Source organism: Nomia melanderi, chromosome 8 (assembly GCF_051020985.1).
Source record: "Nomia melanderi isolate GNS246 chromosome 8, iyNomMela1, whole genome shotgun sequence".
NCBI classification, from domain to species: Eukaryota; Metazoa; Arthropoda; class Insecta; order Hymenoptera; family Halictidae; genus Nomia; species Nomia melanderi.
In genome coordinates, this window is record NC_135006.1 from 1,297,905 (window position 1) to 1,316,340 (window position 18,436).

The 18,436-nt window shown below is 47.3% G+C and overlaps 1 protein-coding gene and 1 long non-coding RNA gene across 6 annotated transcripts in view; one reads left to right on the top strand and one right to left on the bottom strand.

The window, feature by feature from the left end:
- The window catches only part of LOC143174764 (uncharacterized), a 53,393-nt gene extending 40,439 nt beyond the window's left edge, over positions 1 to 12,954 (bottom strand). The window contains exon 1 of the long non-coding RNA XR_012999072.1: positions 12,877 to 12,954. This is a non-coding gene — a long non-coding RNA (uncharacterized LOC143174764). The remainder of the gene's footprint in view (positions 1 to 12,876) is intronic.
- Positions 1 to 18,436, top strand: part of grh (grainy head) — a 153,515-nt gene that overhangs the window by 57,909 nt on the left and 77,170 nt on the right. The window lies entirely within an intron of this gene.

An 18,436-nucleotide genomic window follows, 5' to 3' on the forward strand; every position in this document is an offset into this window, starting at 1 on the left:
GATAAGCAAACGCTCGGTAGCGCGGAGAAGGCCATTAAAGAAACAAATAACGCGGCCAGCGAGCCCGGGAATGGAGGAAGAGGCGTGTAAAATGAGCCTGGGACAGGTAAATTGACGGGGGAGAAAATAGATAAGGAATCGGCCGCGCAAGGTGTTCAAACATCCCCGCCCCGGTTTTCCGTTCTCCCATTATGATAGCTTACGATGCGCTCGCGCGCGGAGAAACGGCTTGTTGCTTGTTTTCGTCGGCGACCGGAGAAGAGATCGGACTTCTTCGCCGAGAATCGAGGAAAACGCGGCAGGATAACAATTGAGGCGATAGAGAAAATTGATATTTGTCCGACGGCCACGCGTGCAATGATCTAAATGCGGAAAAAATCGCGCGGACACAAGTTTCGAGAGAGTAATTGAATTTCGAAAACGGGATCGCCGGCGTCGAGCGTAAAACGGCCGCCGCGATCAGGTTTTTCTACCAATCAAACGGTCGATTCGGAATGTACCGCGCGTTCGTTTAATTAAGCTATCAACGTGCGCGTTATATGATCTTCTCCGTGGGCATCGGGGAAATTAATTGACTCTAACGAACGCGGCGCTACAGGCAAGTCTCGCGCAGGGAGAGGCGAGAGAGGATTCTTGTTACGGGGAGAATATAAATTGTTAGACCGCTCAACGCCACGGCTTTTCACTTTTCCCATGGGCGTTCGCGAAACGACGCGAAAATATTCCGCTGGGTACAAGAAATCGGATGTCGTATGTTACGTTAATATTCCAGGTTAAATTTGATTGCCTAAAGGTTAGGAATCCTGATTTTCCACTGCGGGGTTTAATTTTCAAGGAAATTGAAAATCGGCTTTCAGCGATGTTTCTTTTCATGATTTCTTCGAAGTTTTCTATATCGATGGGTGTATTAACTAGTTACCACAGTTAATTGAATAATCCTAGGACAAACGGAATCATCCGTATAATAAAAATCATGCTCAAGGAACGTTTCTAGGAAAGAACAGGGGGTTTCGGTTTCAGTTTTTGGAAATAAAACCACGTGAACGGCGAAGTCGGTAATCAGCGATTGGAAACGAAAAATGTCGGTCTGCTGCGTCTGGAGATTAAACGGCAAAAATACTCTGGTCTATGCGGCCGGTAACGACCGCGGAACAATAAGAATTGAATTTCTTCGGGCGATCGTACGAGACACGGAACGTTCATTCCCGGCCAATAACCGTTGAACGGATTTCTCGGTGAAGAAATGAAATCGTTCCCGGATCCAAAGGATCGACGGAAAGGGGCGGGCATAAAGTTACGACGATAATGTCGTCGATTGTCCCGGGGACGTTTAATTGGCCCGTTGAAGATGGCCCGAGCACACCGCGTCCCATAACGTCGCGGACAATGATCGTTTTCTGCGGACATTCTGCGTTTATGTTCGGCACGATCCGCGCCGTTCGTAGATCGTAAGCGAGCCGCAATCATCCTCGCCATTCCGCGAAGGGATTCGCGTTAATGGCTGCGCGATTCGCTGGCATGCGATAATTAAGCCCGTTTCACCGCGATACCTGACCCGAGCCGAAATGATTTTTCCGCTCGTACTTCACACTCGACGGCGCCGATAACTCTCTCCCATGGGAAACGGGAAAAAGAGAACGCGGATTCGAATTGTAACAAGGGGCTCGAGTAAATATGATTTATCTTATCTACGTTCGATTCGAGGGAATAAATAGTTCCGTTCGATCTTATTGCGAATAGGCGCGATGGCTAATAAGATGCTACAGAAATATAAAAATGGGACAGAGACATATTATTTTTTCGATAAGTTGAAAGGAGACGAACGTTTATTACGAATAACAGAAAATTACAAGGGAATAATAAATACGTGTACCCTGATTCAATTATAATCGCTAGAACATCCGCAAAACATTAATGTCAACTATGAAATAGACTCAACACTCGTTCCGCGAACGGAAGTTATTAATAACTCGCAGTATCGTATAACAAGCAATGAATATTCCGGGATTCAACTATATAAATTCGCTGCGGAATAATCGAAGATAAATGTTTTCACGAAGAAACGCTCTGTCGATCTCGATACTAAAACCATCGAACGCTGTATCGAGAATCGTGACAATCTTTTGCCAGGTCAAACTGAAATCTGGAGCAAAGTATCGAACAATGTCGCCTACTTGTATGAAAACGGAAGCATAAAACCTTTAGATTATGCGTGGCACTCGGTTAATCCATTCACGCGGTACTCCGTGATAAATAATTGAGCCGGTGTCGATCGAGCGGGAGTTCTTTAAAAATCCTTGGAGTAAGGGGAAGCTGACGATTTACGGCGTCGATCAGCGTATTAGCATTCCCCGGTTACGGGTTTCGATTGCTCGAATCTATTTTCGTCGAGCGGCTTAAATCACGCGTGAATAGCCGCGGACACTAAATAAGTCGATATCATCGTTGATACGTGGGTGAAATTTATCTCGGCGTTCGGGCCGAGTCGCCACCGGTGCCATTGGTCCCGGCGGAACAGCCCCGCTGATACCAGACGATAACGAAGCGAACGTAAAAGTAATTACGTAATATTTATATGTAATCGTTACACCGCCACCGTGAACGCGCGGCGTTGTAAATATTCATATATTATTGTTAATTTTAGCGGTCCGCCCGTTACCTGCTCGCGCGCTCCCGCTGATAACGCCTCCTCGGACCAGTTTGTCGCCCAGTGAAATTGCGTTAATTTCGTGACATACACGTTCATACGTATACCGAACGCCCCAATAAATCCGGCGATCCCTGTATGGGGACAATCAGCGAATACAATCGGAGGGATTGCGAAACCGTCCACCGTCGCGCCGTTTCGGCCCGATAGTAGCTCGACAGAAGTGAAATATCTCATCTGGCAACGCATATTTTATCGTTCCTCGAAAGAAACCAACGGAAAATTCAATTTTCTCGGATCCATTGTCTGGCTCGTTTCTGATTGTCATCGGACTTCGGAGTATAAAGTTCGTAAGCGAATCTGGAATCGTTTGTATTCGAAATATTGACTTTAATCGACAGTAAGATTTGATAAAGGAAACAGTATGTCTTTTTAACGAAGAATAGAATACTCCGTTAATATCTCTTTGAAATTATGAAGCAAAAGATTAAAGATCCCTCGCATTTGATATAAATTAAAAGTCCCGTCAGACTTTCTTAAATAATTCAGCGATGTTATGCAACGAATGCGTAAGAACCGCATACAGCATCTGAGATATTTCCGTTCTCAAAAATCTTCGGTTAATTACCGTGCTCGCGAGAATTTTCCCCGAGAATCAGAAGCGAAATGAATGCCATCGAGTGTTCAATACCAACGTTTCTGGAGGCATCGAACCTGCAATTACGCAGCCGTCGTAACGTTCCGCCTCCAACGCTGAGCTCGCAATTAGAAACGTGTAGATCCGCGACGGAATCGCTGAGCGTCTCGTTCGCATAAATTCGTGCCTTTTTCATCGCCGTTTCGTTAACGCGAGAGAAAGATAACTGTCACACATTACAGGTTGCAGACTGGTTCTCCTCGCATCCTCGTAGAACCTCGACGAGTTCCTGAAACGAATTTGTTCGAATGCTCGCCCCGTTGATGGCCAAAGTCCATTAATATATAATTCGTCTATTCGTTGCGTACATTTCCCGTGGATAAAGCCACGTTTAAAGCAGTTCTGCATTCAGATGAATTAAGATTCTGACAATAAAAATCTGAACATATGTTAGAACTCTTCTGAACTGCTTGCTCTATAATTTCTTCCACGACTGTGCTCGCCATCGTTAATCCAGAAAAGAAGAATTCTATATTCGTCCTACATCCACGTTTACTCCAAAAATCACCAATCGATAATAGAAAAATGACATTCAAGAACTCAGAAGAATATAATGATTACACTGCGGATATTTTCCCATATATTGTGCATTTTCCACATACTCTGTATTCTGCACTCTCAAATTTTCCACAAACTCAACCAAATCCGCAGTCTTATCACATTCACATTTACAAACATCGATTCAAGCAACTATTACCAATTTCATACAATACGATAAAACAAGGAGTACGTTGCCTTGCATTTAGTTGCTCGTTCGACTTTGAATTTTCATACAACGCTAATTCGCCCTAATATACATCCAACGTAACCGCAGCTTTAAACAGAGGAATGAAGGACCGGCAGTCGCGTGGATTATTCCCGGAACGCTGGACTGGGCCGCGCGGATTTCACCCGCTCAGCCGCGTTATCGAGGGATCGGTGCGAGAAGCTCGTTTCACCGGTTGATAAATTAATAAAGAGCTTGTTGATTACGGTAACCGGGCGGACGTGGGCGGGACCGTGAAGAGAAACATTTGTTCGGACGATACCGATGTCGCGGGAACGGTTTATAGGACGACCGTTCCCTCCCGGTCCCTCGAGGAAATGGTGCAGGAAACGGGAGTGGAGAGTTAATGCGATGCGAGATGGAAACTGGCGGGTCTTGTGTCGCGCGGAGCGCAACTCGGGCCGCGGCCGTGTCGCGGGCTTTCTGGAAACGGATTTACTGGTCAATATTTCCGCGTCGCTTCGTACAATTATTGCCGCGTAATGAAAGGGAGGGAGGGGCGCGCGCCGGATAAAAGACGAAACGAAGAGCAGAAACACGATCGTTAAATAAAAGTAAGTAATGAGCGAACTGCCCAGCGGGATTTTATTATTGCGAATTATTATTTTATTATCGCGGATCAATTCGCGACAGTTTTTCCCGTTCGCGCGAAATCGTAAACGTGTACGGGATAACAAATAATGTTTCCTGAATTGTCCTTGCAAATTGATTTCGACCGATTCTAGCCTCGAATCTTCTGACTCGATCCTCTTTCCGAGGAGTTGAACGAATCTTCTATTGTCGAGTATCCGTTAACGAATATGCTAGACCGAGTCAAATGATTTTGACAGTATAGAAATAAAGTACTCGAACGTTAATAGCAAGAAATGGAAAAGAGGTTTTAAATCTGCGTTTCGCAGAGAAGAGACGAAAGGTGAGGAATATAATTTGCTACATGATAAATGCGGAATGGCTTCTTATTTCGAACCAATTCGACTCGGTCTACCCTATTCAGTGCTCGACGAAACAATCGAACGGTTGCATCACGATTTGCGGCGGTCTGAATGTTATTCGGAGAAAGACGAAGAACCTTAAGATTTCATAATTAAGCTTATCGCCAGTCATTAATCTGTCCAGTGTTTATCTGATTTTTCCATCTCCGTTCCGCGAGTACCGTTAAGGCTATAGATAATTCCGCGCTTCCGGTTCGCGAGGTGGGTGTCGGGGGCCCGGCAAAAAAAGGATCGATCACGTCTGGGAACCCTTGCCGTTTATCGAGCCGCCAGACGTCTTTCCGGCATGAAATGTTGCCTTGGAGCGGCGAGTCGCTAAAACGATCGTGTTATTCGGCCGTGCCGGTAGTGAGAGTGTCAAATGCCGATCCTGTTCTCCTCGCGCACGAAATCTTGATACGTCCAGCGGACGGATAGGCCTGCCCGCCACGTCCGACCACTTAACGCACCTGCGAAACCCCTCGGAAATCGTTTTTCCCCTCGCGCCGCCCGGTGATCGGGCGTGTTTCATTTTCTCCTCCGCCCCTCCAGTTCCACGGAGATCGTTCGGCCGGAAAACGTCACTTACTCGCGAAAAATGACGCAATTTTCTGTTCGCGCGCGCAATAATCGATCGTCCGTCCGATCCGAATCTATCCCAGATGTTACGCAACTAGGCTCCGATCAATTCGTGGCACAATTTCCACCTCGTTATTTTCTATCGTGTTTCGTTCGACGAAATTAGGATACTCGGATTCTTGAATATTCGGACAATTCAGTTAATTCTTTCTCCTACCGTGTCAGAGTCTGAATGATAATTTTCAGCTGAATTTGAAAAATCTAAATGTTATTTACTGTTTTGAACGTAAATTAAACATTACTTTCCTAGTGCCACTGATTAAACAATTTTTCTCTTTTTATAAGTAAGGAGTCAATCTGTATTTCCCTGAGAAATGAATGTTTGAGGAACTTAACGTGATGGGAAATTTATTGAAGGTGTTTTGGAAATATAGTGAGCATTTGAATCTTTGAATTTTGTTTTTGTCGACTTGTAGAGGGTTGGAAGGTTAGTGGATTTAGTGAATAAATGTTTTATTGGAAATATTGTTCTGTCTGTTAGTGAATTTGCATATATTTGTTATTCGGTGTCAAAGTTTAAACTATGACATAATTATATTTTTAAAGGAATTAGGACATTGTACATTTGGTATTTTAAGTTTATATTAAGGTACCCTCGATTCGAGGACAATAGGAACGGTACCTCGACCCAGGGTCACTTTTCTCGGACCATTACTACTAAGAAATCTCCTTATCTTTGCCACGAACTGACCCCCACGAATGTCCTCAAAATTTCATTTGATCCAAGTCTCCGCGTTTCACAAAAAAGACTATTCCAAGCGTGACTGTTATTTCAATTCGACTCACGTATCGAAAGAGCCTCCCTCGGGTCCCTCTCGCGCCTATAGAAATGGCTCTTTCACAGAAAAACGCAGGGACAGAATTAGATAAGAAAATTGGAGCTGTTGTTCATCAAATTACCAAACCCCGCCTTTACAATTCCGAATATCGAAAAGTAAAAAATCACAATTTCAAACAAACAAGACCCGTGATCTAATCGCAAGAAATTTTCCTTTTACACATTTCTAATATAAATACAGCTTTTCAAAGAAACAGAAAATAAGAACGGCGATAAATAATATTAGGTTCATTAAGAAATAAGAAGAATGGAGAAACTATGTTACATTTCCGGTTTCCAGTACAAAATCCTATGATCCATCGATTCAACGTGAAGAGAATATTTCTCGGTGAAGAAAAGTAAGAGAGAAAAGGGAGGAAAAACGAGTCGTAGAAAATTTAGTGGAACAACGATCGCGGGAAGGGGGTTGGTCAGGTCGTGAAGGGGTGGGTCGAGTAATAAAAGAGCTCGGTCTGACATTACTGTCGCTGTAGACGCGAGGGGATACTCGTTTACCCGGGAATATCTGCGGTAGATCTCTCTTTCTCGGCGGCACCGGCAGATACGATTGCCGCGGGCTCTTTTATTTACAACGACAATGACAAACGTAACGACAATTCACGGTTATACACCGTAGGGCCGGCCCACGGGGCACATGAGCATAACGTGCGACGTCGTTTTTATGAAGCGCGGCAAGAATTCGAAAAGAGACCCGATAAATCGTCCGTAGCGCTTCAACCGCGACGCACCGTATGTATATATCGCCGGTACACGAGCACACACGCGCGCCGCGTATGTAATCCTTGCTCGTCTCGTGTCCGTTCGACTTCGTAATCCTTCGTTTCCCCTTTTTCTTTTTCTAACCACCTTCTTTCCTCTTGACTCTCGGTTTATTTTTTGCTTTCGCATTTCATGGGCTCTGATACCGAGCGGCCGATGTTCGCCGGCATTAAACGTTAGGGTGAATGGAAACGCGAATTCGAGCGGTTGTAGAACTCAAGATAATTATTCCGAGTGTCCTGAGTTGCAATTACGAAGCGTCAATTTTCTTGTCGGAAATTTATGAATATCGTTGACAAGGTGAACAAACAGGGTTTTAGCTTTAGTAGTTTTACGAATAACGAGGGGAGGAAAAGAATTGTAATAATTTGGGGAGTCTAGAAGTTTATTATTCGTCGACTGTGTTGCGTGAGTGTTGCCACCTAGCGGTAACCACATATTTCTCAGAACAGATAGTTTAAGAATGAGTAACTTGTTGTTCCACCCTAGAGCAATTCTATAGCCCTGAATTCTGTCAAAATAATTTCTAGAACATTGAAACGATACATTTTTGAAAGAAATTTATAAGGAAGTAAATTCCACGAGGAAGATGATAATCAAGGAGAATTTCATATCCATGCTCTTCGTTCCAAAATTGTTAACGAATTCCGAACCATTTAAGAACGTCCATCATGCATGGCATAATAAAATTAATACTAAGATCAATGTATTCATATTAAGTATCAAACACGAGCACACGTATGCACATCGGTGTATAAATATCAAGCGTCGGCATCCCGGGAAAATCCCGAGGGGTGCGAGCAGCAGTAGGAAACATCGGGCGACCGATATAAAATAACCGGACCGTGATTTTATGCGATATTTAGCGTCCGTATAGATAAGCGTCACTCAAGCTCGGAAAACTTAATAATCTTAATTGACTCGAACGAGCCGCGTCGATTGCGACATACCGTGTCAACGTGTCTGGCCGGTAACGGTCCCCGGACAGCTGCGCCAGCGCGATCCAAGCTCTGCTTGAATCCTGACGTAAAAATCGATTATACGTTTGAATTATCAGTATTAATAACGTGAAAGCGACTCGTCCACTTTCATGATCGCATTCAGAAAATAGAATTTTATTGGGGCTGTGTCGCTTGGCCGTGTATAGTTACCCGGCGCGCAGCGCGGGGCCCCGGTCTTTTCACCATATAGTTAAACCCCGGGTAAGTCCGGTATCGTAGCCGGGGCGGCCGATTACGAGTACCCGGCACTTCGAGACTTCGTTACGCCGGTTATAAACGCCGCCGTGAAATGTCCCCGCCGCGATTACGGCAGCGGAGCTGACACTTAAACGCCGCCTGGAATTTTACGCGGCCTGTGCAAAAATCCGCCGCGACAGATTAATTAATGCAGGAAGTGTCGGTGGTTCGTTAATGAAACCTGATCGGGCCCGACGGATTTTTACATAATTTACAGCGCCCGCGACTTTCTAGCCGGCGCGGAACCAATTCGTTGAACTCTTGAACTATCCCGATCACGCGGAAAGTGAAACGCTTCTTCGTTCTGCGCGGATCTTTGCGGATCTTTGCGGATCGCTACGATGCGACTTGTCGTGTGAAGATTACTTTGTAGGGGAGTGGAGAATTTGTGATTGATGAACGAATTGTACATTTTTGTACGTTTGTAGATTATACATGTGTAGACACGGATTAGATAAATGCAACGTGGAGAATGATATCTTTTGGAGAATAAAAGTATGTATGAATCAAAACAAAATTCAGTGGAAGAAAGTAATTTATAGAAAAGCAATACGTTTACAAAGTTACAACTTTAACGACCTGCGATCCAGGGACACCAAAACAATATCAAATGTTAAGCACAATATACATACATTCTGTCCACAACCCCTTAAAACCCCAATCCGACCAGCTCATTTGCCGCAAATCTTCCGTATAAAAACAATTCACGAATAATCGTCATTAACAATGTCGTTAATTAAACGACCGGATCGAGCTCCCCGCGGCCGATAAACCGACCGTAACACGTTACAATCGCGTATTAAGCACAATGAACGGTCGTTTGACGTAATCCCGTTAATTATGGGAGGAAAGCACGTCCGGCGAGCTCTCCCGAGCGAATTTCGCTTAGAGAGCAAAAATCGGCCCGGCTAATGAATACAGTGTCACCGCTTCATTAACGAAACTGGTTCGAACTGGTCGGATTTTACCTGATTAAAAGTACCTTACGCTCTTCGCCGCTCTTTTTTCTTCTTTTCATTTCTCTCCCCCTCGCCCCTCCGTTTCTGTCATCCCCCCTCCCACCCCCCGCCACCTTCTTACAGGCCATTTCGCAAGTGTCTCCCCTTTTTCTCTCTCTTTCCTCGATGGGAGAGAGAACCGGTGCGCTCTCGATCAGCCTCGTTATAGACTATAGGATCGGCGATCGGTTATGGGCGTAAACGGCCCATGAGATCGGGCCGGCAATGGAAAAATGGCGATCGCCGCGCGACGAGCCGGTCGTGAAACTATCTCTTATTTGCGAACCACCGCGCGGCGCGGCGCCCCGGCTTCGTTAAAATAACCGACGAAGAACGCGCGCGCGCGCGGAGGTGAAACTCCGGGGAAAAATATATAACGGGCCGGGCCGGCCGGCCGGGTCGCGCTCGGGCCCCGTTCGCTATGGGAATAGTCGAGGGACGGCTGTGCCGGCGGGCAGAGAGGGGCAGAGGGAGAAAAACCGCGGACAAGAAGCGGAGATCCGCGTTTTCCACGCCCGAGGTTCTGCCTGAAACGGGCGAATTCAATCGTTACGGACGTGCCTCGCCGCGGCAGACCCGATGAAAGCGTTTTCATTAAATTCGAACGGACGGATTCCATGGGCGTCGTCTTCCCGTCGCAGACCGATCGTGGATCGGCCTCATTCCTGCGGGGCTTATAGTCTATTAACCAGGCCTTTCTACGACAAATTTATTTCAACTTTTTACGACGACGTGATATCGTTTGTCGGGAAGGAGATGCTACCGAAGCTCGCTCGTAGCTAGCATTGAACTACTTAGTTGATAATTTGATAAAGTCGTCCGAGATGTGAACGGTTGAGGCATCCTTTTAACGTGTTTTGAGGATTTTAGGAATTTTGATGAATTTTTGTATTAGCGATGGAACGTAGGAAATTGGGATATGATATCAGGATTTTGATCCGTAATAATTTTGTGAATTCATTGAACATCTATGACTAGGAATCTGATGATGATTATTTCTGAATGCGAAGAAAAATGTAGACCGTAAATAACATATTTCTTAGTTTAAAGAATATAGAAAACCAGATCGCATCTGAGACGTTGGAAAATGAAACGCGGCGTTTCTGATCGGGAAACAATCGTAAAACAATCGCCGCTAACGAACCTATTAATTTAGATCCGCTGTGCAGCGAGATCCCACTCTAAAGATCAATTAGATCCGTGGATTACAGGTTTGCCACGGCGCATAAAGGAAATCAATTCGTCGGATAATAGGTAGAAACAAGCGATCCGTTATTTGTCTATATGGCATTAAACGGCGCGCGGCCTTAGATCCGATCTATAATGGGCCGAGCGACGTATTCGAGGCACGGACTTTCTTGCAAAACCGTTTCGCCGGGATGCGTCCAACAGATAACGAAGGCGCTCGCCGTTTCACGTGGCCGGCGTCTCTTCGATCTATAATCGACATCTCTCGACTTGGATAGTTAGCGGTGACATTGCAGTGAAACGCTCGGCTCGAGTTTCCCATCGGGTAAAAAAGATCGGGCGCGTAATGGAGATCAGTGTTTTCCACGCCCGAGGTTGTTCGCCGAGTGAATTATTCGTGCCAGAAACGACGATCTACGATCCGTCCGACCGACTGCCGGATATCTCCAGATGCGTTCTTTGCACTTCGCGCCGCGAGCCGGTGACTCGTTCCCGTTCCATCGCGGTCGTTGATTAAACGGATCCTTCTGACGCGATCTGGCACCAGGAACAACGTGATATTTGAATTATTCGATGAGATTCGTACGCCGTGTTTTGTTCTTAATAGAGTCTTTAGAAGCTGCTGAATCCGTTTTTATTGGTGTCTACTTTCTAGAAGCTATGTTCTAGGTCCTGTGATATGCGACAGAAAGTTTTGTCATGGGATATTTAATGTAGAATAGCTTAACGGTAGAACATAAAGTGTTGAAAAAGAATTCTATTTTGTTAAGTGTGTCTTTAGGACTAAAAAGCACAAAGGTGGTGGTTCCTCTAGTTAGTATCCTATAAATTATTACAGATATATTACCTCGAATACTTCAAAATTATTTCTAGTAGTAATCTTAATCAATATTCGCCTACTTTTTAATCTATTACAAAACCAAAAATTTCTAAAAAAAGCTATCAGTTGAATCAACTTCTCGGAGAAATATCACCGATCCATGAATCTATTAAACAAGCTCAGTAATTCAACAGTTTCAACATCCATTCATCTATCAATACAATTCCTAAATCGAATATACACACAAGTATCAATTCCATCGCGTCTTCCTCCAATCTATTTCACATACAATTCTTTCCTCTCTCACGATCCCTCTTCAACACTCCTCGCAATTTCTACGAACTATCCCACGCCAAACCCACACCCCCGTGCCGAATTACAAGCATCCATCCGAAACACCTCCACCGTCTCTGACACAAAGCCCATTCACGGGACGGCCCAGTCGCGGGTCATAAACAACAACAGAAAATATCGGTCAGTCACACCGAGGATAGCCGGCGCGCGCGGTATCGTGAAACCAGAAACGAGCGGCAGCCAGTACCCGACGTCCTCGAGCTCACCCCCGGAAGAGTCTAATGAAAGAATCACCCTTTCCTCGCGCGTCGAAAACTATCCCCCTACCCTCTTTCTCTCTCGCGGCGGCGAAGCTCCGCTAGCCGGTCGGCTTTTTCCGTCCCCACTCCGCGCGGTCCCATAGAAAACCGTCGGGCCCGGCGCGAGGAGTGGGGACGCGGACGCGATCGCGACACGCTAAACGTCCCCGCAGCGCCGCGGAGTCACGCACTTACGCACCTAGGGAAAGAGGTGGTAAGAGGACATAGAAAGGTGGAGGAAGAGGGAGTGGGTATCGGAGCGAGAACGTGCCGACGAGCGAGAGAGACGGAGCACCGTGGCAAGAGGGAGGGAGACAAAGGCAACGAACGGGACAAGGACGGACAGACTCTATCCGAGTGAACGAAGCTACCAGTGGTCTACGGGCGACACACGGGGGTAAGCCCGTGGACGCGTGCGTGAACCGCTCGGGGACGAGGGGCGTCGTTGTGTGCGTGCGTGAGCGCAGGTAAACGGGCGTGTGTGCGAGAGAGTGCCGCTATCAGGCGCGTATGGCGGCGATTGCGAGCTCCCGTGGAGCGAGCGAGACGCAGTCGCGCCCCGAGTGGTGGGGATAGAGAGGCGGGTCCCTGGCACACGCAGCCGGGGCCCGATGCGTGTACTCGCGCGCGGCACACTCGCGCGGCTCACACACGCACACAACTACAGCAAGACACTCTCGTGGTTCTCGCCTACGGGGCACACGGGTAAAGCTCACACTTACCTGCCAAGATGTAAGTTCAGAAACTGGAAGGTGCCACTTCTGCACAGTCCAATACAAGACACCGGACCGGAAAGTTCGACCACGAAAATTAGCGGAGTGACGCGACCGCGCGATAACCTTTTTTACCCGCGCTGCCCATTGTCCGTCGTTGTCCTGCTACGGGAACGCGATTTGGTTTTGTCTTGTCTTGGCTTGGCTTTGAATTGGTTTGTGCGAACTGAAGAAGAAGAAGAAGCAGAAGAAGAAGAAGAAGAAGAAGAAGCAAAAGAAGAAGAAGAAGAAGAAGAAGAAGAAGAAGAAGAAGAAGAAGAAGAAGAAGAAGAAGAAGAGGAAGAAGAAGGAGAAGAAGGAGGAGGAGGAGAAGAAGTAGGAGAAGAAGAAAAATAAAGAAAAAGACGCAAGCAGAGATACACGTAGAAGGCAACCGCGGGTATCAGCCGTAAGGAGGGTGAAGAGGACTGGAGGTGGAAGAAGAAGAAACCGGTGGAGGAGGAGGTGGTTGACGGTGGCCGTTGGCGGCGGCGGTGGTGGTGGTGGTGGCGGCAGCAGCGGCGGCGGTCGGTAGTGGTGACGCCGTTGGTGGAGGTGGAGAGGAAGAAGGTGGAGGATGAGAAGGACGCAGGAGGCGGCGGTGAAGGCGGAGGCACGATAACAGAAATAAGCAGAGATACGTGAAAACGTATCGGGACACGGGAGAGTGACGGTGAGCAGGAAGAAAACGTCCGCGAGGAAAAGATGTGCGGCGGAACCGGGTGCTGAGCGATCCTCGGGGCCACAGCAGACACCGGGCAAAACGAACGCGACGAACGGACCCCGCTGCCCCGTTGTTTTCGTGCGATCCGCGGGAACCGCGCGGGAAACGGACCGCCCGGCGACCACCGGGCCTACCATCCGAGACGATCGAGATGATGCGGGCCGCGCGCTCGATCTGTCCGGCCGATAATCGAATCGATCCAACCAGCCCGTGACTCGCTCGCTCCGCGTGACATTATTCATCGGGAACGCGTCGTACCGCTACGAACCGCGTCGGCATCGATCTCCGCGCGTCGATCGCGTAACGAGCCTGCGATGGTGATCCGCGGCGCGACCGCGCCGTCCACGGCGGGGACGATCACGATGAAGACAACGAGAACGATGATCGTCGAAAGGCATCGTATACGTATTGGATGATTATCATATTAATGAATGCGCGCAGCGGCAGCAGACTCGACCAGCCAGTTCGGTAGATAGTCGGCGAGGCGGAGGTTGGCCGCTCATCCGCTCGAAAATCGGCGACGGTGGCTGTCATCGTGCCAGTGGATACATCGTTGTCAGTGACTAGAATCGTTCTTATCCGCGTGAACCGATTGGTGGCCGGCTAGCGCGGGCATCTAAGAAGAAGATCCCAAGAAGTTTCCTTTTATTCTGGTGCGTGAAAGTGTCGTTCGAGCAAAAACAGTGAGGAGACATCGGTGTACTCATTCAGAGATCCACAAACCGAGCCGGTTCGCGCGTAACACCTTCTGGGTATCCACGTGTACTTGTGTGTGTGTATATTGTGCAAATTCTTCTCCTCGAAATCTGCGATAGAAGTCGAACATTCCGCGGCTGACCGGCCGAGTATGTCTCGCTCGGATAAACAGTCTAGATCCCGATCTACGCAGGCGAGTCGCCTCGTCCGACGAGCAGACAACGGTCGCTGACATCTCGTCAACGGAAAAACCGTGCAACCGTGAGTCTTACTCTTCAGATTTATAAGCGGATTACCCGCGTTCCCAGTGGAATAGCGCGAAACCTCGGCGACCGGTAACCTGTCGCGAGGATTCGCGCGCTGGATGTCGGAAATCCCGAATCGCGCAACGTCGTCGCTCGCAGAGTATCGTCCTCCGCGCGAAATGCTAATGCGACTATGGTGTTGGCGGCGACGTCGCCCTTGGACCGCGACGATTCCGTGTGCGCCCGGCGGGAGGTCCTGTCCCCCAGCTCCCGTTCGTCTGCGACGCGATCTCTCGCCGGCCACGCAAAAAGGTCCGTCGCGAACGTCCCGGTCGAAATGGCTCGAGTCGAGTTTCTCGTTTTTCGGTCCGCGGGATACATTGTTTTCGAGTCCGAACCCCGATAGACACCCGTGTTTTCCAGCGTATGGCATTCCTGGACGGTCCCGCGCAAATAAAGGATAGATTTAACCTTCGAGCGCTCGGGAATCTAGCGTTTTATGGAATCCGAACAATGACACGAGTGTTTTTCAATGCTCGGAGTATTGAATTACTTTTAGAGGATCGTGTCTTGAGACGTATGGGAAAAATGATGCGGAGACGCGACGGTTTTATTCTGTTAAGCGTATTCGATGGAAGCGAAGATCGAGAAATCGGTGACGGACCGACGAGATCGTCGCGGAGATCTCGAGCTCGCGACGCGGGACACGCGCAGCTCTTCGAGGAATCTAGCGATCCGCCGATGCTCACGCAACGAGATTCCCCTTCGGTGTTCATGTATTATTGATCGATCCGAGTGTTTAACGGAATCCGTGTTACTCGTCCCTTGAACTCCCGCGAATTTTTTGCGGTATTCGGGAATCCAGCGTAAACGCGTTCCCACGATAACCACCTCGGAACAGCCGGCGAAGAACTGGAATTCTGTCGGGCGGGTATTATCAGCCGTGTTCCCGATGACTTCCGGTTCGGGGGCTTCGAATTATCGCGCTGCTAAGCTTCGCGCGACTCGCGCGATTTAATCGTGCCTCCGGTCGATTTTATTTGGATCGAAATATTTCTGCTCGACACGCGTCATCAAATCATCGTTTTTATTCGTTCTGATTGTTCGGAAAGAGTTTGTCATTGAAACGTGATTTTGTTAGTAAGTTTGAATTTTTATTGGTTTAAATTGCTTCAATGAATTTCTTTGAACATTTTTGAAGAATTTGGTTGGAACGTTTGGAGCACATTGTATTTTACACGCAAAATAGCATTTCACTATTGTTTGCGATATATCTGTATGTATGCCTCGTTAAATATCGGATAGTAGTTTCCATTTTTCGTAGTTCCGATCGCCGCGATCTGTTAACAGGAAGGTGTTGGAGGTTGACTCAGAAATTACGGCCCGATGACCAAATAAGATTGATAGCAGTGACTCACGAGAATATATAGCTGACACTGTTTTTCCATAAAGTTCCCCGAGATTTATCGCCGAAATAGGATACTTTATAGCCGAAACTTTGTTATTCTGCTTAAAATCTTGTTGTCGCGAAGTTCCTTATTGTGTTCGACAAAATGATGCCCACGAACATCTTGAATGTTTTGCATGTCACTTATTCATTCTCAACAAAGTTGCATAAAAGCAATTATCAATTCTTACTTACTTAAGATATTAAACAGTTTTATTCACCGTTAATCTTACATATTGCATTTGTTTTTAGTCGATTTGGAAGCGCCTTTATAGACGATCATAGCAGTCGTAGTCTGGCAATTTTATTACCCTGAGTTTCGTAGCTTCGTTCGCAATTATTTTTCGAGACACATTTCTCAACTATTCATACGGTCGAAGTCTAGCACATGTCCTGTGCTCTATGGGCAAAAGTTGCATAAGAGAACACTGCTGTCTTTTTCTTCGACGATGACCCTTCCGGCGTTGCCCGGCTTACGCAGCGTCCGCACAAAACGGAAAGCCGAAATGGGGTCTGAATTTCCCATGGGTCGCGCCTAATTATGTCCATGGGACACTCGTCCCATTATAGCGTGTACGCATTGAGCATTTGCTAGTTACCCCTTTTATGCTAAGTGAGAGGAGAGCCAGTGGATGACCCTTCGAGAACGGGTGACCGCTCGGAGACGGTCAGGCCTGCCGGACACTCTCCTGACCATCCCCCGTTGTGCCCCGCGAAGACCCACAGGTTCCTCTTTCTACCTCTATAGGGTGTCGTCTAAATATACCTAACGCGTCCTTTGCACCTGGCGGACCCGTGATTCGATATCCGAACACGTTAATCGTTGGAAAATTGCTGGGGTTGAAATACGTGAAAATATTTATTTATTTCTGTTGCTGTATAGTTGGTCGCGTTCTCCGTTACTTTTTATTACTTTTGTATTAAATACGCTGCCTTTGCACTTGGAAGATGCCGACTCGAAATCGTTGAAAAATTGCCTAGAGCTAAAGTACCTGAAGATATTTAGTTAGTCTGTATTTTGAATACTTTTCGATTATTCGATTTCAGAACACATAAAAATATTGATTCAGTTACAATTAAGTTCCCTAGAAATCCAATCATTTATACCGGTGTCGACAGACCACGATTAAAATACTGTTCATGTGCACCGGAATCGGGCTCACAGTTTTGAATGCTAACGACGGCTTTTTTGCACTTGCGGCATTTACAAGAGATTTAATTCATACAAGAAGTAACGAAAAAAGGATCATTAGAACGAATGATTTACGTCATACTAGTCAAGTCATCGGAAATTAAATGTGAGAATAGCAGCAGCACAAAAAAGAATGTAGTTAATTTAACCCACTTAATAATAAACTCACGGAACCAGAAAATAAATTCTCGACTCTTCGCACATTATTACCATGGTCCAACAAAAAGGAAAAGTAGAAGAAGCAAAACATTACATAAACACCCACGGTAAAAATCTATCCGATCGCGACCAAACGAACGATCGCTACCGTAGAATCAATATTTATCAAAAGAATTCACGGGTCCAGTTTCCTGTGTCCGAGCCAGCAACGAGAAAAGGCAGCAGAAATCCTCGAGGGCCAGGTACTAGAGAAGAAGGGTAAACTAAAGAGGCGGGAAAGTGGAAGGATAATGGGCCACCCTGTATGCAGGGAAACGCGCAGGTCCCACAAGTCGGCAAACGTCCGTTGAAGCTCCACCGTGTTGGGCAAAAAAAAAACACGACACGCATACACAGGGGGATAGAAGATAGGGGCCTCGTACGTAGAAAATAATTCGAGATTTCGCTGCGTGGACACGTACGTCGATCGCGATCCGTCGCGAGGTACGTACGGTCGCAAACTGCCATCCATGTAATCGACAATTAGTCTCCGAGGGGCGATCGACGGGATCCACCGAGTTGCAAAGAGCCTCGGGGGAAGTAAATCGTTCGCTGAGAGGCTAGCTCGCTGTCTTTCGTGCGTCCGAGCGCGCGCGAGGAACTATCTCGCGGAGTTAATGGAGCTATAAAGCCGTATTAAGATTAAGACTGTTCCGCGGCGAGGCCGGTACTCGAATTGCGTAAGGGAGCGCGGGGCGAATTAGAGTGGACTGTGTTATTAGCGACAACTGGGCCGCGCGCACCGTGAAATCGCGGGCACGATCGATAACGCCGATCGGAGAGATCGATCGTCGTTGCCGAGACGTTGTAATCGAGCCACGGCCGCGAAAACGGCATCGCGAATCGGCCGGATTCCGTTTTCAGTCGAACGCCCGAGTCGCGGATATCAGATTCGATGATAAAGCAATGTTTATCGGCCGAACAACGTGTCGGCGAATGGGCGCCGCTTTACGCCCCAGCTTCGGAATTCCCGGATCGATTGGGGATCGTGACTTTTGCGCCCGTTTTTCTGAATTTATGGAACGACG